The sequence below is a fragment of the Vipera berus genome (genome assembly GCF_964194415.1).
Source record: "Vipera berus genome assembly, chromosome: 4".
NCBI lineage: Eukaryota > Metazoa > Chordata > Lepidosauria > Squamata > Viperidae > Vipera > Vipera berus.
The window spans coordinates 17504490-17514899 of NC_138206.1; positions in this window are offsets into that span (position 1 = coordinate 17504490).

Sequence of the window (10410 nt, forward strand, 5' to 3'; positions counted from 1 at the left end):
AGAAAACATCTTTGGGACATGTTAGAAAAAAGGTTATTGAACTGAAAAAGGGAAAGGGTTTTTTTGAATGAACTGAAATGGAGTCAATTTGGGGGGCATTTGCCCAGATTCGCCTGGTACACCAGTTGCGCCCCTTTCTGGACCGAGATGCCCTACGTACAGTCACCCACGCACTCGTTACCTCCCGTATAGACTACTGTAATGCTCTCTACATGGGGCTGCCCTTGAAGACCACCCGGAGGCTTCAACTGGTGCAGAGTGCAGCTGCACGGGTAGTGATGGGAGCACCCCGATACTCCCATATTACACCCCTCCTGCGTGAGCTGCATTGGCTACCGGTTGCCCTCCGGGTGAGATTTAAGGTGCTGGTACTTACCTTTAAAGCCCTACATGGCTTAGGCCCGGGATACTTGCAGGACCATCTGCTCCCGGGAACGAATTCCCATCGCCCAGTACGCTCACACAGAGAAGGCCTCCTCAGGGTACCGTCGGCTAGATAATGTCGGCTTGCGACCCCCAGGGGAAGAGCCTTCTCTGTGGGAGCGCCAGCCCTGTGGAACCAGCTCCCCCGTGAGCTTCGGATGGCCCAAGATCTCCAGTCCTTTCACTGCGGCCTCAAAACACTCCTTTTCCACCTGGCTGACCTAGACTGACAGGGATTTTAATTATGTTTACAATTCTAACTCTATTCTTTAATTTATTTTAATTTATTTCAAATTTTTATTTTTAATTTACTGTACAGAGACCTATAAGTTTTGTTGTTGTTAGCCGCCCTGAGTCCCTCGGGAGATAGGGCGGGATATAAGTCCCATTAATAAAATAAATAAATAAAATAAATTGGATCATTCCAGGAAAGATGGAATTCCTAGAGGGAAGTTCAGCTTTGGATCTGCCATATGCTTTCAAGAGGTTTCTCTGCATTTCAATTCAGTGTTATTAATGCCTCATTTCAATTTACCATTTTGAAGTTTTTTAATAAAGGATGTTACATTATACTTCTATTAATGTCACCTTTGTAATTATTTTCAAACTTGAATTAATCTTAAATTCTACTTTTGCCTGTTCCTTTTCTTCCTTTAATTACTTCAGCAGGAAAGTGAAATACTGTATATATTTAATATATCTGCGCCACCAGTTCAACCCTGAGCTACAAATATTCTCTCCTATTGGTATCCATTATAGAGCTTTCCCCAGATAACTCTGCAAAATTCAATATGAATCAAAACACTGATTTTCAGAGTTTTGATTCATGCTTTTCCCTGCTTTCTTCACTAAAATAACCAGCAACATGCAGTTTTCCTGCTTTCTTCATTAAAACAACTGGCAACATTTTAAGTTTCTATAAGGGTTAATATTATTTTCCTCAATTTTCACCCAACTCACTCCCTTCCCCACAAAGATATCCTTATCAACTCAGGACATAACTCTTGCAGCCCTCAGAGCAGCTACAAAATGGTTAGGTAGGTAATAAGTTTATTTTTGTGAATGTAAGTTACAACACCACAGCATGACATAAAAAGAAAACTTATGGATTTAAAGAAAAGCAACATTCTTAAAACTTCGGACGTGAATTAAGCTGAACAAATGTTATTTTTTTATGAGTTTAAAAGAAAGTAGAGCAAACCGTAATGACCTGACTGCTAAGAGATGGAATCATATCTACAAGGTAATTCAATTGTTCTGCATCTGACTTCTTAAGTTTGTCTATCATCAATGTTTTCCCCCCTAATCTCATTATAGATAAGGCAGTACAAGACATAGTGACTAATGGTGTCCACTTGACCAGCATCACAGGGGCAAAGTTGCTGTTCCATTAGGCATTTATTAGATCTTTCTTCAGAGGCATAGTTTCTAGGCAAAAACTGTGAATACCTTCCTCTTTGGAGCACTGATATTGTTACCACATATTGGGAGAAAGCTTCTATGTTTCTTATAATGATAAATCAGAAGGAATATTTGATAACTGCACCATAATGGCATCTGCTGTTACATAATCAAACAACAAATCAGCGAACACCTAGAGGCAAAAAAAGTCATTACTAAAAGCCAACATGGGTTTGTCAAAAACAGGTCATGCCAGATAAATCTTATTGCATTATTTGACCAAGTGACAAAATTAGTGGACCAGAGAAATGCTGTGGATATAATTTACTTGGACTTCAGTAAGGCATTTGATAGAGTAGATCACAAACTACTACTTGATAAGATAGAAAAATGTGGACTAGACAGCCTCACCACCAGATGGATTCGTAGCTGGGTAACCGGCCATACTTAGCGTGTGGTCCTCAATGGAACTGCATCTACATGGAGGGAATTGTGTAGTGCCCCAGGGCTCTGTTCTGGGCCCAATGCTCTTCAACATCTTCATCAATGATTTGGACAAGGGGATAGATGGGGAACTCATCAAATTTGCAGACAACACCAAGCTGGCAGGAATAGCCAACACTCCAGAAGATAGGCTTAAGATACAGGAGGATCTGAACAAACTGGTACACTGAGCGCTATCTAACAAAATGAAATTCAATGGTGAAAAAAGTTCTACATTTAGGCAAGAAAAACCAAATGTACAGGTATAGTATAGGTGATACCTTACTTAATAGTAGCAACTGTGAGAGGGAACTTGGAGTCTAGTGGACAATCACTTAGATATGAGTCAGCAGTGTGCTGCAGCTGCCAAAAAAGCCAACACAGTGTTAGGCTGCATTAACAAAGGGATAGAATCAAGATCACGTGAAGTATTAATACCACTATACAATGCTTGATAAGGCCACACTTGAAATACTGCATCCAGTTTTGGTCACCACGATGTAGAAAAGATGTTGAGACACTAGAAAGAGTACAGAGAAGAGCAACAAAGATGATTAGAAGTCTGGAGGCTAAAACATAAGGAACGGTTGCTGGAATTGGGTAGTTTAATGAAGAGAAGGATGAGGGGGGACATGATAGCAGTGTTCCAAAATCTCAGAGGCTGCCACAAAGAAGAGGGAGCCAAGCTATTCTCCAAAGCGCCTGAAGGCAGGACAAGAGGCAACAGTTGGAAACTAATCAAGGAGAGAAGCAACCTAGAACTAAGGAGAAACTTCCGGACAGTTAGAACAGTTAACCAGTGGAACAACCTGCCTCCAGAAACTGTGAATACTCCAACACTGGACATTTTTAAAAAGAGACTGGACAGCCATTTGTCTGAAATGGTATAGGGCGTTGGACCAGATGACCTCCAAGGTCCCTTCCATCATCATCATCATCATTATTATACATAACAATAATACTGTTGAACATTGCAATTTTAACCTATTTTCAGGGTTCAAGTTGGGATTGTTGTTGTTAGCTGCGAAGTCGTGTCCGACCCATCGCAACCCTATGGACAACATTCCTCCAGGCCTTCCTGTCCTCTACCATCTTCTGGAGTCCATTTAAGCTCAAGCCTACTGCTTCAGTGACTCCATCCAGCCACCTCATTCTCTGTCGTCCCCTTCTATTGCCCTCAATCTTTCCCAGCATTAGGCTCTTCTCCAGTAAGTCCTTCCTTCTCATTAGGTGGCCAAAGTATTTGAGTTTTAGCTTCAGGATCTGGCCTTCTAAAGAGCAGTCAGGGTTGATCTCCTCTAGGACTGACCGGTTTGATCGCCTTGCAGTCCAAGGGACTCGCAGGAGTCTTCTCCAGAACCAGAGTTCAAAGGCCTCAATTCTTTGGCACTCAGCCTTTCTTATGGTCCAGCTTTCACTGCCATACATTGCAACTGGGAAGACCATAGCCTTGACTATACGCACTTTTGTTACAGGGTGATGTCTCTGCTTTTTAGTGTGCTGTCTAGATTTGCCATTGCTTTCCTCCCCAGGAGCAAGCGTCTTTTAATTTCTTGGCTACAATCCCCATCTGCAGTGATCTTGGAGCCCAGGAAAATAAAATCTGTCACTAGTTGGGATAGACTGAATTAAAAACTGAATCAATGATTTAGATTGACAGCTATGAGCAAGCTGGGGATACCTAATAAAATGGGCCTATTGCACATAACCCGAGCTAACACAGAAGTAACAGGAAATTAATTCTTTTAACTTAGCGTAACATAAATATTTCTGTATAATTGTGTGGAAAAACAGACTATTGAAATTCCCCACTAATGATGGATATTTACGTAAGGATTATGCACGAAGCTCTGTTCCAGTAAATTATATTTTAGGAAAGGGTGATCACAGCTGGAATCTTTTTTTTAAAAAAATCTCAGAAATACTGAAATCCATAATTGCTTTCAATATTTTACTATTTTCCCATATATTTATATTTTTAATTTTCAACGTTTTCTAATTCCATACTCCACACAGAAAATATCAATTATAGGGCAGGATAGAAGTAATAATAATTAGAACAAATAAAAATTTAAAAATGAAATAAATAATCATTCTTTATATAAAAGATATAAAAAGATATAAAAGAAAAAAGTGCAGTTTCTTTTTTTTTTCTATCATTTGTCACACTTGGTTGCTGAGTCTGCTGTGTCCATGGTGCGCTTGCTTAGTTGAGGTGACCAAACTATCAATATGACAGTTTTTCGGCCTACATATCATAGAACCTGATGGTCTTTGGGGACTGAGAGCGAGTGATTGGCCCAAGGACACCCAATTAGCTTCTGGGCCTAAGGCAGACATGTCAAACACAAGGCCTGGAGGCTGGATCCGGCCTGCGAAGTGGTTTCATGTGGCCCACAAAGCCATCCTGGAAACAGTGAGGGAACGGCCCCCACTGTTTAGGACCTCTTACCAGAGCACTATACCATAGAGATACCTCCTTCTACCAGAGACCCTCAAATCTGTCCCACTCCTGCCCAGGCCCCCATAGGCACCCTTGATGTAGAGCTGGCCATGCCCACCTAGTAGGCCATATGCACTCTAGCCACACCCACCCAGTAGGCCACACCCACCCTGGCCATACCCACCCGGCCCCCTGAGGGCAACTGCAATGCTGATGCGGCCCTCAATGAAATTGAGTTTGACACCCCTGGCCTACAGGATGACTAGAGCCTAAGCCAGTGATGGCAAACCTTTTAGAGACCGAGTACCCAAACTGGAACCCAAAACCCACTTATGTATTGTTGGGTGCTGGGTGGGCATGGCCCATTTTGTGGGTGTGACCCATTGGGTGGGCATGGCTGTGGTGGTAACGGCAGACTGGGTGGGACTAAAAAGTTCAATCCATCAATTCCAACTTTGCAAGATCTTTTTTTTCCCGCGAAAAATTGAAATTGATTGAACTTTTTTTTTTGCACACGGCGGCGGAGGCCTAAAGTGAAAAGTTTTTATAAAACCCAGCTGAAGGCCTAGGACTGGGGTGACGACGCGCGTGTCCACAGAGAAGGCTCTGTGTGCCATCTTTGGCACGCGTGCCATAGGTTTGCCACCACGGGCCTAGGCTTTCTTACTCCTAGCCCAGCATCTTAACTATTACATCACAGAATCTAGTTATATATTATCTCTCTCTCCCTCTCTCTCTCTCTGTGTATAGTTATATATGTAGCTACAGTATAGTTATATATGTCACTGGCATCCTTCAGTCTCAGGAGACTATGGTATCGTGCTCTGGTAAGAGGTCCTAAAGCAGCATCTGGTGTGGCTGAAAAGGCCAATTCGAGAGTGGCAGTCCCTTCCACACTGAGGGCAGATACAGTCTGTCCCCTGTCCAGTCCCCAGATTTTGCTTGTTCCGGAACTGCCTCTTTGCCTCAGCCTGCCGCACAAGTGTCTCTTCGAATTGGAGAAGGCCATGCTGCGTCTTTAGCCTCCAAGCTGAGCGATCAGAGGTCAAGGTTTCCCAGTTGTTAATGTCCAAGGCCTTTAGATCCCTCTTGCAGATATCCTTATATTGCAACTCTGGTCTCCCTCTGGGATGCATTCCCTGCAGCAGTCATGCCGGCCACATGACCACGGAGATGTCCTCGGACAAGCGCTGGCTCTTTGGCTTTGAATGGGAGATGAGTACCGGCCCCTAGAGTTGGAAACGACTAGCATGCATGTGCGGGGGAACCTTTACCTTTACCTATACATAGTTATAGTTATAGTTTTATATATATATATATATATATATATATATATATATATATATATATATATATATATATATATATATATATATATATATATATATATATATATATATATATATATAAGGTAAAGGTTCCCCCGCACATGCGTGCTAGTCGTTTCCAACTCTAGGGGCCGGTGCTCATCTCCGTTTCAAAGCCGAAGAGCCAGCGCTTGTCCGAGGACGTCTCCGTGGTCATGTGGCCAGCATGACTAGACGCCAAAGGCGCACGGAACGCTGTTACCTTCCCACCGTAGTGGTCCCTATTTTTCTACTTGCATTTTTACATGCGTTCGAACTGCTAGGTTGGCAGAAGCTGGGACGAGTAACAGGCGCTCACTTTGTTATGCGGCACTCGGGATTCGACCCGTCAAACTGCCGACCTTCTGATCGACAAGCTCAGCGTCCTAACCCACTGAGCCACCGCGTCCCTTAATATATATATTATATATATATTATAACTATAACTATATATAACTATAACTATATATAACTATATATAACTATATATAACTATATATAACTATATATATATATATATATATATATATATATATGTATATATATATATATATATATATATATATAGTTATATATAGTTATAGTTATATATAGTTATAGTTATATATAGTTATAGTTATAATATATAGTTATATATAGTATAACTATATAACTATAGTTATATTGAACAAACTATAGTGCACAAACCAGGAAAAAAGAGTGTCTTATAGTAGACACCAAGAAATCATTCCTTGTGTGATCATGCAACTGAAAAGTTTCTCTCTCACACACACACACTCACACACACAGAATGAGAGAGATCCCTAATACTTTATTATTTTTAAGCCTAGATTCTTTTCCCATAGTGAATCCTCCAAAATGCAAATCCAAGAAATGAAACATTTTCAACCTTTCCCTGTCTTTAATTATCTAGTCTCCTTTTATAAATTTAATCTTTTGATCTTGAGAAAGAAGCTTCAAACTGTTGCTACCTTCCCAGCCCTATTTCCATTAACAATGATTCTGACCAAAATATTTTTTTATTTAAATAGAATCAATGTAATGTTAAGTCCATAGGAAGTTATTTTTAAGACCAATAAAAAAATGTTTGTTTTGCCACAGATTCCAAGTCAGTTTTGCAAATGCTGACATTTTGTTGCTCTTCGATTTCCACTTCCAGCCTAATCTTTTTCTGAATTAATAAAGAAATGTTAAATTTATCAAGAGAAGAAGTTTTGTAAATAATAAGTGGATGGAACATTCCTTTTATAGTGCTACTCCCGAAATGGGTGACTTTGTCCTCTTGGACAATTATTATAATGAAGAAATGTAAAGGAATATGTCTGAATTACAAGGCTGAGTAGTAACACATAGAGTAACCAATGAAAAAAGCTGGTAGTGAGCAAATACTGGAAGAAGATAAATGATTTTCTTTTAAAGAGATTAAATATATAATAAAATTTTATTTGGCTGATCAAAGTATCAAATGGATAGAAGAAACAGTATGTGAGAAGTAACAGTATTATGAATTGACACTGAGGGCTGGTTTGTAATTATGAAATATAATTAACAGGAGACTAAACAAAGAGTTCAGGTTCTGAAGCATTCATTTCTGAAAGATGAACGTCAGCATGGAAGTGAAATAAAAAAAAAAACAACCACCATTATAATAAAATGAACTATTCATAACCGTAAGCAAGAGCCATAGCTATCTTTCCCTCAATGGGCACCTTGAAATGGAAGAAATTTTTTTGCTGATCTCATTTTCCTCTTGCATATTGTATCATTTCCTTTCACAAGCCTGCAGATGTTAGAAGGGATATTTGGAAAACACCTTTGTTCTTCCTCTGTCTTGAAGGACGTGTCTCCTAAGCAGAGTTCAACTCATGGGAACCTCTGTCTCTGTCTTGCTTCTCCCATACATTAAAGAGAGCAAATGTTGGAACTGAGAATATAAATTAAAACTGAGCAAATGTTAAAGTGTGCAATTCCCATTCTGACAGTCATGTGAAATGAGTCACATCCTGTCACTTCAGGAATATTCTGAGGAGAGATATACTTTAGTTTTCTTTTGAAAAGAAATTTCTGTGGTAATACTGCATTTTTGTCGTAAGTGGAATATAATTGAGGCTTCTGTAAGAGAGTTATATTTACTTGCATGCACTTCCCCACTATTAGTTTCCAATGAATTTGAAACATACAGGCTAAATCCTGGTATATGCATTCTCTCCTTTACTTTTATCTCAAAATTGATACCTGATTTTTTCCCCTGAAGTCTTTCTCCCTGCCTTTTTCATCAAGATGTGATTAGTATTTCATTCAATTTATTGAAAGAGTTGCTCAGCTACCAAGATGTCTCTTTCTGTTAACTCCCATTGATAAATTATATAAAAAAAACCTCAACACCATCCATTGCTTATTTATGAAATGTATACATTAGACCTCTGCTCCAAAACATTTTAGGATGATGATATGCTACAGTGGATGTCATAATAAAGCAAGGTGAAAAGTTAAATAATCCTTGCAACTGAAATATGATACAAAGCTTAAACCATTAAAATTAAATTGAAAAAAATACTTTAAAATACCTTTGCAATTCATATTTTAAACTGATGCCTACAGTGTACAGTAATTGTCACAGCCATACCTATTTTGTGAAGAAATGGAAAAGCAAGAGGCTTTTAAAATAAAAAAAAGACTCTCTCAAAAGTAGCTCACCCGTGAATTGTTTTGACAAAAAGAAAGACTTTGGTTGATTAAATTAACAGGTATATGGATGGACATGAGTGAGGGCATTCTAATATATCTGAGTAGGGATTGATAAGCAAATACTAGGAATTTGAATTGTGTTCAGTAATGACAAGCTGTGTCAAATTTGATGTAGTATCTCCTATTAGATTACAGGAACCACAGGAAGATGGTAAAAGCTACCACGGATTTAAATGTGGCCTCCAACATTTCCCCAGATTCTAATGCATATAACCTTTTCTTTGCTATCATACTTTATAATTAATTTTAATCCAGATAATCAATTGAGATATGAAGAAATGGGAATGAAATAAATGTGCATTTTTTTTTTAAAAAAACAAGTTTTATTAGTTTTTCAAATTACAACCTATATATTTAGAAAGCATCATGACACCTGGGTAGTCATCAATTTAGTAACAATTTTTTCAATACATAGTTCGGATTACATTATCATAGCATCCTTCTCTATTTCCCTCAATATTCAATACAACATATTTAAACTAACAAATTTCTAGGAATAGCATAATCAATTAAAGAAGATTTTGTCAATCCAATTTCGATAAGGTACATCTATATCCTGTTATTAAATTTTATCTAATTTTGATGTTAATTATAGTATTCAAGTTTAACCTTTAACATCCCAAACAGTATTTACAACCCAAAGTTCCCTTATCTTATTACACCAAAAATTGTATCATCTAACATACACCCAATATTTAAATAGCTAGCTTCTACCTAATAAACATTGTTTATTTCATATCCTAATACATCACAAGTTACCAATCAGAGAGTCTATATTTATCAATCTACTTCTACTTACATATAACCCAAATTTTAACATCAAACATAGGATCCATAAGCCAAATTTCCATTATATCAATTTATAATATTTGAAATAAGCTTAGTAAATACTTAAACACATTTTAATTCTATCTCATGGAAATTTTCTATTTCAGATCCTAATAATTCACTAATTTTTATTTATTTATTTTATTTTAATTCCATTTATATCACGCCCTTCTCCGAAGACTCAGGGCGGCTTACAAGCTTAGCAGTAGCCTTCATTCTATGTATATGACCTACGACAATTCTCTAGGAATTCATATTTTAAATCTAACTTTAGGTTTCTTTTTTTGCCAGTCGGGTTTCCAGACCCAGGGCTTTAAATTGCCAAGTAGGTCTTCATTTGCTTGCATGTATATTATTTGCACCAGAGGAGGCCATCCAACCATCAGCAGTATACAAAGGTTGAACCATTTATAGTCATTATATTGTTGCCATGTTAATTCCACTCTCTTTATTTGCTCTGACATCTCTGTCTGCGGTTCAGTCTGGATTCTTCTTCCATGTGGGTTGATCTGTTTTGAGTAGAAAATCTTATCCAGTTTTATAGTTAGTAATTGACTGTCCAAGCTTTCCACAGGTTGTCTTTGTTGGTCTTCGGCTTCCTCTATATTGGCATCACTATCTTGCATGCAGTGTACTTCTGAAATTGTAGGCTCCTTAGAGAGGGTCAGAAGTTGAGTGTTAAGTTTTTCCCTAGTTTGTTGTTGGTCTTTAAGATTGTCTGTCATAGTAGTGGTTCCT